General features: G+C 36.7%; 1 non-coding gene across 1 annotated transcript; it reads right to left on the bottom strand.

Moving 5' to 3' along the window:
- Positions 1-1,714: 1,714 nt before the first annotated feature.
- On the bottom strand, positions 1,715-1,853 carry LOC135276236 (U4 spliceosomal RNA). The gene has a single exon (XR_010343784.1). It is a non-coding gene; the product is annotated as a U4 spliceosomal RNA (small nuclear RNA).
- Positions 1,854-11,372: the final 9,519 nt, after the last annotated feature.

Genomic DNA, 11,372 nt, shown 5'->3' with positions numbered 1-11,372 from the left:
TGGGCCTGGCTCGCTCAGGGAAGAAGCCCTGTGTGAAAAGCCAGTACCTGCCGGGCGCGGTGGCTCACGCCTATAATCCCAGCACGTTGGGAGGCCGAGGCGGGTGGATCACGAGGTCAAGAGATCAAGACCATCCTGGTCAACAAGGTGAAACCCCGTCTCTACTAAACATATTTAAAAAATTAGCTGGGCATGGTGGCGCATGCCTGTAATTCCAGCTACTCGGGAGGCTGAGGCAGGAGAATTGCTTGAACCCAGGGGGTGGAGGTTTCGGTGAGCCGAGATCGCGCCATTGCACTCCAGCCTGGGTAACAAGAGTGAAACTCTGTCTCAAAAAAAAAAAAAAAGAAAAAAGAAAAGGCTGTACCTTTGGCTGTCACTCCTTCTTCAGTCAGCCAGCATTTGATCATGTCTTCTGTCATTCAGGGTCTGAGGCGGCGGGGACTTAAACCTTATCCAATCAGCGAGGCTGCTCTGGGAACCGTCCAATCAGGCACGGAGCTGGAGCGGAAAGGCTGGCTTCTGGGATGTGGCGGCGGTTTTGTCTCTTGCTGCCGCCGGAGTTCCAGGTTTTGTCTTCGCTGTTCTCTGCTCCTAGAGGTCCAGCCTGTGTGAGACCTGCTCGTACTGGAGATCCACGGTTAAGACGCCAGGACCCCCTGGAAGCCTAGAAATGATGTCAGTGCTGGGTCCGATATCCCACGAGAGGGGAAGGGGCTGGTTGGAACTTGGGGGAAGTGGCTATGGGAACTCAGACCTCCCCGCAGTCAGTTCAGCGATCTGTGCCCCGAGTTCTCCTTGCCTAGCTCCACTTCAGTCCCCTTGAGCAATAAGATGGCGGCTGTGCAGTGACTGTGCCCTGGCCTGGAGCCCTCTCTGGGCAGCTCTGCACCTGCAGCTCCGGGTCTCTCCCAGATTTTCTCCTTTAGGGACCACCGGAGGGTTGACAGGGGAGAATCCTGACTCAGCTTCCGGGTCATGAATGGGAAGAGCTTTAGTTTGCTTTATGGGGTTGTCAGTTTCTCATTTCTCCTATTAAAAATTTGTGGGAGTTATTGCGAAAATGTTTTTTATGACTGGATGATTTCAAGCAGAATTCCAAGGCTTTGCTTTTAAAATGCTACCAAGAAAAACAATAGGGAAAATCTCGTTTACATTTTAGCTGTAGAAAATGAATACATTTCCTGTCAAGTGCAGTAGCTCATGCCTGTAATCGTAATACTTTGAGAGGTCAAGGGTGGTGGATCACCTGAGGTCAGGAGTTTGAGACCAGCCTGACGAACGTGGCAAAACCCCGTCTTTACTAAAAATACAAAACTTGGCCAGGCGTGGTTTAGGGCGTCTATAATCACAGCTACTGGGGAGGCTGAGGCCGGACAATTGCTTGAACCCAGGTGGCAGAGGTTGCATTGAATCCAAGATCATGCCACTTCACTCCAGCCTGGGCGGAAAAGCGATATTCCTTCTCAAAAAAAAAAAAAAAAAAAAAGTTTTTTTTACAAGAAAATGTAGATAATTGCTGAGTTATGTAGAGTAATAAAAATATCACATCTTTTTGCGGGGTAAATTTGTGACAGTAAATATCTCTGTTCTGTATCCTATTATCTTGACTTCTGAGTTTCATGCTAAATTTTGTGAGATAAGACTTGGTGCCTCCTAGAAGTGTTCCCATATGACTAATTGTTTACTACACGATTTTTTTTTTTAAATTGGGTCTCTGTAGAGACTCAAAAATTGCCAATGCCGACTATATTGCAAGTCGTCCTGGGGGGTATTGGAAAAAGTTTTCAATTAGCAATAATCGAGTCTCGGATAAACATCATTAGCTACGATACTGCCACTGCCACCGTGAGGAATTGTCACATTGCTTTTCACAATGGTTGAACTAATTTACACTCCCACCGGCAGTGTATAAGCATTCCCATTTCCCTGTAACCTTGCCAGCATCTGTTGTATATTCACTTTCTAATATTAACCATTCTCACTGGTGTGTGATGATATTTCATTGTGGTTTTTCTTTGAATTTTTCTAATAATTAGTGATGAGCGTTTTTTATATGCTTGTTAGCCACATGCATTTTTTCTTTTAAAAATATCTTTTTCATGTTTTTTGTGTACTTTTTATTGAGGTTTTTTTATTTTCTGTAAACTTAGGTTTCTTATAAATCATGAGTATTGGACCTTTGTCAAAAGCATAGTTTGCAAATATTTTCTTTTATTCTGTGTGTTGTTTGTTTACTGTGTTGATGGTTTCCTTTGCTGTGAAGAAGCTTTTTAGTTTAATTAGGTTCCATTTGTCAAATAGTGTTTTTATTGCAATTGCTTTTGGCATCTTTATTTAAAAATTACCTGTTTCTACATCTACAATGGTTTCCTAAGTTATCTCACATTTTGTGTTTCTTTTTTAATAAATTGAAGTTTTACATTTAAATCTTTAATATATCTTGAGTTGATTTTTGTATATGGTTTAATGAAAGCATTCAGTTTCAATCATATACATAGTGCTAACTAGTTCTCCCTGCACCATTTATTAAATAGGGAATTCTCCCCAGATTCCTTCTGTTAGCTTTGTCAAAGACCAGATGGTTGTAGGTATGTGGCATTATTTCTGGGCTCTGTATTCTGCTGCATTGGTCTATGAATGAGTTTGTTTTTGTATCAGTACTGTGTTGCTTTGTTTACTGTAGCCCTGTAGCATAGTTTGAATTCAGGTAATGTAATGCCTTAAGCTTTGTTCTTTTTGCTTATGATTGCCTTGGCTATTTGGGCTCTTTTTTGGTTCCATATAAATTTTAAAATATATATATATTTTGTTCTGTTAAGAAAAAGTTTTGGTAGTTTGATAAAAGTAGCATTAAATCTGTAATTTTTTGGGCTGTATACCATTTTAATAATATTGGTCTTTTCTATCCATGAGCCTGAAATGGTTTTCCATTTGTTTGTTTCATCTCTGACTTCTTTAAGCAGAGTTTTGTCAGTCTTCTCATAAAGATCGTTCACCTCCCTCATTAGCTGTGTTCCTAGATATTTTATTCTCTTTGTAGTGATTGTGAATGGAATTTCAGTTTTGATTAGGCTTTTGGCATGCATGTTTTTGATTTATAGAGATGCTACTAATTTTTGTGCATCTATTTTGTATGCTGAAATTTTTCTGAAGTTTTTTGTCAGTTTAGAATGCATTTCTGCCAAGATTATGCAGCATTATGTCTTCTGCAAACAAAAATAAGTTTCTTCCTCTCTTCCTGTTTGCATGTCATTTATTTTTTTATCTTGCCTAATTGCTCTGACCAGGACTTCCAATTTTATGTTGAATAGGAGTGTTGAAAGAAGGCATCCTTGTCTTGTGCCAGTTTTCAAAGAAAAATGATTCCAGGTTGTGTGTATTCAGTATGTTGGCTGTGGGTTTGTGATAGAGAATTCATTATTTTGAAGTATGCAGCTTCCATGGCTAGTTTGTTGAGGCTTTTTAACATGAAAATGTTAAATTTTATTGGAAATCTTTTCCGCATCTATTGACATAATTTTGTGTTTTCTGTCTTTAGTTCTGTTTATGTGATGAATCACATTTATCCTTTTTTTTATTTTTATTTTTTGAGAGTCTCACTCTGTTGCCCAGGCTAGAGTGCAATGGTGCAATGTCAGCTCACTGCAAACTTTGCCTCCCAAGTTCAAGCGATTATTTTGCCTCAGCCTCCCAAGCAGCTGGATTACAGGTGCCCGCTACCATGCCCAACTGATTTTTGAATTTTTAGTAGAGACATGATTTTGCCATGTTGGCCAGACTGGCCTTGAAGTCCTGACCTCAGATGATCTGCCTACCTTGGCCTCTCAAAGTGCTGGGATTAGAGGTGTGAGCCACCATGCCCCACCTCATGTATGTTGAATTAACTTTGCATCCCAGAATAAATCCTACTTGATCATAGTCGGTTAACTTTTTGATGTCCTGCTCAATTTGGTTTGTCAATATTTTGTTGAGCATTTTTGCATCATTGTTCATCAATAATATTGGTCTAAAGTTTTCTTCTTTTGCTTTATCTCTGTGAAGTTTTGGTATCACAATGGTGCTGTTTTTAATTTTTTGAAAGAGTTTTAGTAGAAATGGTACTAACTCTCCTTTGTACGTCTAGTAGAATTCAGCAGTGAATCTATCTGGTTCTGGGCTATATTGGTTGGTAGGCTACTGTATTACTAATTCAATTTTCGAGCTTGTTATTGACCTATTAAAGACTTTGATTTCCTTTTTATTCAGTCTTGAGAGAATATATTTGTTCAAGAATTTGTCCATTTCTTCTAGATTTTCAAGTTTGTGTGCATAGAGGTGTTCATAGTAAATTTTAGTATACATTGTGGGGTCAGTTTTTATGTCTCTTTTGTCATTTTTAGTTGTGTTTATTTGGATCTTTTTCTTCTTCATTAATCTTGTTAGTGGTTTGTTTTATTTTTTAAAATATTTTACTCCTGCAATTCTTGATCTTAGAGTTTTTCATGCCAACAGCTTCTTCCTTTCAGAAATGATTCTGGTTACTTCTTGTCTTCTGCTAACTTAGAGGTTAAGTTGCTCTTGCTCCTCTCAGTCTTTTATTTATGATGTCAGATTGTTAAACTGAGATCTTTCTCTTTTCTGTTGTTTTCTTTTTTTTTTTTTGAGTCTCACTCTGTCATCCAGGCTGGAGTGCGTGCTTCAGTCTTGGCTCACTGCAACCTCCACCTCCCAGGTCCCAGCGATTCTCCTGTCTCAGCCTCCCGAGTAGCTGGGATTATAGGTGCCCACCACCACCCCCGGCTAATGTTTTGTATTTTTAGTGGGCAGGCACCAGGCTTCTAATTGTAAAACTACCCTCAGTCATGAAGATGTGAAAAGTTTATTTTGTTATTAAATATAATTAATTAGCATACATGGATGGCTATCCATGGTGCCTGTCACCACGCCTGGCTATTTTTTTTATTTTTATTTTTAGTAGAGATGGGGTTTCACTATGTTGGTCAGGCTGGTCTTGAACTCCTGACCTCATGATTCGCCCACCTCAGCCTTCCAAAGTGCTGGGATTACAAGCGTGAGCCACTGCGCCTGGTCTATTCTACTTTATGAGTCTACATTTTCACCTTTATACTCATACCAAATTGTCTTAATTCTGTAGCTTTGTAATGTATTTTGAAATCAGGAACTATAATGCCCCCAACATTGTTTTGTTGTGTTTTCAATATTTTTGGATATTTTATTGTCTGTAGAGAGTCTATATAGTTGGGATTGCTGTTTCTTTTTCTTAAAAAATGCAGTGAGAAATTTGAAAACTTTGCTTTAAATCTGTAGATTGTATTGAGAATAATGCACATCATTATAATATTACCTTTTCAACGTTTCAAAAGGGCATGGTCAAGAGTGTGTTGTTTGTGTTTTTAAAATTTTTAGTGTTTTTTCTTTTATTAGATACTCATTTCATTTTGGTAATACAAAGTAATTTATAAAATTTCAGTTTTTAAAAATGAGCTAAGAGTTTTTTTTGGCCTAAGAGGTGTTCTATCAAGAAATATGTTCTATTAGCTATTGAGAACCACGTGCATCCTGATGTTGAGGAGTGTTTTCTATACCGCTGTTACAAATAATTGTTTTATACTGCCTGAAAGTCCTCTATTTGCCTAGTAATATTCTTGTTTTATGTTTATTACAAAAAGTGCAGTATTCAATTATTATACTGTAATTAGGTTGTTCTCTATTTGTCTTTGTTATTCTGTCAATATTTGCTTTATATGTTTGAAGCCCTAATGTGAGATGCACACACACAGACACACGCACACAAGTATATACCAATTTGTCATGGGTTTCCAGTGAATAAATATATAATTTTTTTTTTTAAACACTCTCACTCTGTTGCCCAGGCTGGAGGGCAGTGGTGTGATCTCAGCTCACTGAAACCTCTGCCGCTCAGATTCAAGCAATTCTTCTGCCTCAGCCACTAAAATAGCTAGGATTACATGTACATACCACCATGCCTGGCTAAGGTTTGTGTTTTTAGTAGAGATGGAGTTTCACCATGTTGGTCAGGCTGGTCTCGATCTCCTGACCTCAAGTGATCTCCCTGCCTCAGTCTCTCAAAATTCTGGGATTACCGGCATGAGCCAGTGCCCCTGGCCTAAATATGTAAGTTTTAAAGTCCCTTTTTGTCTCCTTGGAGTTTTTACTTCAAGTACATTTTATAAAACATGACAGTTTTTGACTTAAGGTGTAGCTTGCATAATGCTACTTTGATTTATTTTGCTCTCACTTGATTAACATTTGCATAAAATGTCTACTTCTGTCTTGCCCCTTTCAGTGTTTTTTATCACTAGATCTTAACTGACTTTTGTAGAAAAAAAAAGTTGGATGTTAGTTTTTAAGTTTTTAATAAATTTATTTACTGAAAGTATGTCTCGATTTGAAAGTGAATTATATATATTTTAATAATTTTCTGAAGGAGACTCACTGTTACATTTTTAATTATATTATTTGATTTTTACAACTTTGTTTCTTATTTTCTCTCCATCTTTCTTTGTGTCTTTAGATTTTTGTATTGATATGCTTTTACTTATTTCTAATGCACTTTCAAGTATCCACATAGATTTGTGTTTGTGTCTGTGATATCTTGGGGGTTATATAAAACCTCTATAAGAAACAACAGTGTATTTTAATTTGGTACAAAATAAACTTCAGTTGAGTAAAAAGGTTTTCCTCATTACATCTGCCCTGAAATTTGTCATTGATGTCGCTAATGATGTTTTTACATCGTATATTTATTAACAGATGTTTATAATTTCTGTTTTTTATTTTTCAAATTTTAGAGAATAATTTAGAATGTTTTTTGCACTATCATGATAATGCTACAAGATTTTATTTTTGTGTATGCACCTATCTTTCCCAGAACATAATGTATTTTTATTTGATTATGTGTTGTTTTCTTGAATCCTTTTATTTTCAGTTTAAGAAACTGCTTTCAGCATCTTTTATATATGGGGCATATGCAGTGCCAGTATACTTTTTCAGGATTTGGTTGTTTCTCAAGGGTTTTTTTTGTTTGTTTGTTTGTTTTCTGTCAGAGACTCACTCTGTCAACAGACTGGAGTGCAGTGATACAATTTCAGCTCACTGCAACCTCCACCTCCTTGGATTTAAGTAATTCTCCTGTCTCAGCCTCCTGAGTGGCTGGAACAACAGGCACAAGTTACTACACTTCACTAATTTTTGTATTTTTAATAGAGGCAGGGTTTCATCATGTTGTCCTGGCTTGTCTCAATTTCCTGACATCATGATTTGCCTACCTCGGCCTTCCAAAGTGCTGTGATTACAGGCGTGAGCCACCATGCGTGGCCTGGAAGGTTTATTTTCTTTTTACTTGGCAGGACAGATTTGTTAATGGTTATTATTCTCACTTGATAGCTTTTTTTTTTTTAAATGGCTTTGACTAAGTCACATGATTTGTTTCTGGCCTAAAAATTTATATTGATAATTCACTGATTACATCATAAGACTGTGTTTGTAAATGACATATTACATTTATCTTGCAGCTTCTAAGATTTTCTTCTTGTCTGTGATTCTGGAAAATGTGCTCGTATATATATAGAGAGAGAGTTATAATTTGCATGTATTCTAATTTGTTTGTAAACTTCTTCATTTTCATATCATTTTCCTTACTTTTGTGATTTTCCAGTTGTTTATTTTTTACCTCCACAATTAAAAAATATGTTTCAGATTTTTTTTAAGTATTACTTTTTGATTTTCTATAGTGGTCTGTATTCCTGTTTCACTCATTAAATATTATTCAATTTATTATCAGTGTTTAAAATTAATGTGTACTTTTTTGAGGTTTCTTTCTGAAAATTATATAATATTTTTGATAAAACTATATTGCCCTGTTATGTATACATTGTAATCTTTGATTGACATTTGGACATTAAAAAAACTCTCTGTCGTAATCTTTAAAAGGTAGTTTTTTCTGACATTGTCTGAAAACAGTTATCTTGACTAGAGACTCTGGGAGTCTCTCCAACATGTTTCTAGGATATGCCTTTTCAAAAATTTTTTGTTTAGTTTTTAATTAAATAAGTTTGTATTTTCTCCTCCTCCTCCTCCTCTTCCTCCTCTTTCTCCTCCTTCTCCTCTTCTTCTTCTTTTTTTTTTTTTTTTTTTTGAGACAGAATTTTGCTCCTGTCATCCAGGCTGGAGTGCAATGGCATAGTCTTAGCTCACTGCAGCCTCCACCTTCCAGGTCCAAGTGATTATCCTGTCTCAGCCTCTCTCATAGCTGGGGTTACAGACCTCTATCTCCATGCTCAGCTAATTTTGTATTTTTAGTGGAGACTGGGTTTTACCATGTTGCCCAGGCTGGTCTCAAACTCCTGACTTAAGGTGATCCACCCACCTCTGCCTCCCAAAGGGCTAGGATTACTGGTGTGAACCACCACACTCAGCCTATTTATGTTTCTTAATAACCAATAATCACTTGCTACAATTGTTTCCTGTCTGTGATACCACAGTCTTTCTGCTGCTGTAAAGCTTATCTTTTGTGTCAGGAGACTCTACCTGTCGTTTGAAAGAATACCACTATTTATATCAGAACTTTATGTAATGAGAGACAGAAAACAGTTTCTTTAAAAGACCCTACCACCCAGAAATAAAGATGTATAAGGCAGTATTTTACTCGTCTTTTAAAAAAGAAACCAGGAGTTGGCAATTTATTTCTAAAGTCACTGTGTTATATTGGGAAACAGGAAAATCTGTGTTGGATAAATGTAACAGATTTTTTCCTTGTTCTATGTGTCTCTTTGCATTGGGCTCACCTGGGGCATTGCAAAACTTAATTTCTTACAAATGTAATTTGGCCTGTATGTTTTTGTTGCATCTATATGCCTGTGAAAAAAATAAAGCCTATAAAATTTTGCTATGCCATCTTGTGATGTAGTCTGTATAATTTTATAGGTAAGATTTGTAAAGTATATTCATCTGAGTCAAGTCAGTGGAGTAATTTGTTATTTTTATTTCCTTCAGTGTAGGTTCTTTGTTTGTCCAAGATCTTTGGCCAAAGCAGGGCATAAAAAATTGTTTCCAAAAAGTGATACTGAGAAGATATAAAAAATGCAGACATAAAAATTTACAGTTAGGAAAATGTGGTAAAAGTGTGGATGAGTGTAAGGTGCACAAAGAATGTTATCCAGGGTTTGACAACTACCCAGAGAACAGTATTTCAATGCAACAAATTTGTAAAAGTCTTTTATAAATTTTCAAATTCAAACGGACATAAGATAAGATGACTGGAAAAAAAACTTTTCAAAATGTAAAGAATGTGAAAAGCCATTTTGCACTATTTCACACTTAGCTCACAATAAAATAATTCATACTGGAAAAAGACATTACAAATGTAAGGAATGTGGCCAAGCATATAATGAGGTCTCAAACCTTTCAACATGTGAAAGATTCGTAGTGAAAAGAAACCCTACAGATGTGCATAATGTGGAAAAGCTTTTAACCAACGTGCAAACCTTAATGCACATAAGAGAATTCATACTAGAGAGAAACCCTACAATTGTGAAGACTGTGGGAAAGCTTTTAACCAATCCGGACACCTTATTTCACACAGGAGAATTCATACTGGAGAGAATTCCTAAAAAGGTGAAGACTGTATCAAAGCTTTTAGTGATTCCTCAACTCTTACTATGCATAATTCATAATTGAGAGAAACCCTACCAGTGTGAAGAATGTGGCAAAGCCTTTGACCGGTCTTCAACCCTAACTACACATAAAATAATTCATACTGGAGTGAAACCCTGCAAATGTGAAGAATATGGCAAAGCTTTTAGCTGGTCCTCAAACCTTACTGGACACAGGATAATTTATATTGGAGAGAAACTCTACAAATGTGAAGACTGTGGCAAAGCTTTTAGCCTGTTCTCACACCTTACTGCACATAAGAGAATTTATACGGGAGAGAAATTCTGCAAATGTGAAGAATGTGGCAAAGGTTTTAGCCTGTTCTCACACCTTACTGCACATAAGAGAATTTATATGGGAGAGAAATTCTGCAAATGTGAAGAATGTGGCAAAGGTTTTAGCCAATCCTCACACCTTGCTACACACAGGAGAATTCATACTGGAGAGAAAGCCTGTAAATGTGAAGACTGTAGCAAAGCTTTTAGCCATTCCTCAACTCTTACTAGACATAAGGTAATTCATAATGGAAAGAAGCCATACCAGTGTGAAGAATGTGGCAAAACCTTTAACTGGTCTTCACACCTAACTACACATAAAAAAATTCATACTGGAGTGAAACCCTAGAAATATGAAGACTGTGGCAAAGTTGTTAGCTGGTCCTCATACCTCACTACGCATCAGAGAATTCATGCTAGAGAGCAACTGTACAATTGTGAAGACTGTTGCAAAGCTTTTAGCCATTCCTCAACCCTTACTACATGTAAGATAACTCGTACTGGAGAGAAACCCTGCAAATGTGAAGACAGTGACATAGCTTTTAGCCAATCCTCACACCTTACTACATATAAGACCATTCATTTTGAATGAAATCCCTACAAATGTGGAGAATGGAAAAGCCTTTAACTGGTTCTCACACCTTAAAACACATAAGATCATTCATACTGGAGAGAAAACCTATAAATGTGAAGAATGTGGCATAGCCTTTAACCAGTCCTCAACCTTTACTACACATAAGAGAATTCAAACTGGTAAGAAACCCTGTAAGTGTGAAGAATGTGGCAAAGCCTTTAACTAGTCCTCAATTCTTAACAGATGTAAAGTGATTTATACTAGAGAGAAACTCTGCAAACCTGAAGGTTGTGACAATGCTTGTGACAATATCTCAAACATTTCCAAACATAAAAGGAATTGTGTTGGTGAGAAGTCATAGAAATATGAATAATGTGACAAAGCCTTTACATGGTTGTCACAGTTAATGGTAGGAAAGGTAATTCATGCTGGAGAAAACTTCTACAATATGAAAAATGTGGCAAAACTTTTAAACAGTGTTCACACCTTATTGCGCAGGAAAGCATTTATACTTGAGAACAAATGTGCAAATATAAGGAAAGTAAAAAAGTGATTAATATCTGCTCAGAATCTTACTCTACATCAAAGAGTTTATACTTAATAAAAGCATGAGAAGTGCAATTCTTTCAAAAAATTCCTCCGAAAATACAAGCCTTTAAAGTGCTGAAGAGGATCATAAATATAAAGGAGTTGCAGTAGCTTGTAACACAAATGTTGGTGTACTCATTTTGTTTTTGAGGCAAACCTGAGGCAATTGCTCAAACTTTGTTCAACATCAGAGAGTTTATATTGAAGACAACCCCTGCAAATGTAATAAATTTGAGAAAAAACCATTTATTCAAAAA

The sequence above is a fragment of the Aotus nancymaae genome, unplaced genomic scaffold (genome assembly GCF_030222135.1).
Source record: "Aotus nancymaae isolate 86718 unplaced genomic scaffold, 86718_ANA_hifiasm-v0.15.2.pri h1tg000001l, whole genome shotgun sequence".
In the NCBI taxonomy this organism is placed as follows: Eukaryota; Metazoa; Chordata; class Mammalia; order Primates; family Aotidae; genus Aotus; species Aotus nancymaae.
This window is presented reverse-complemented; position numbering and strand designations above follow the sequence as displayed.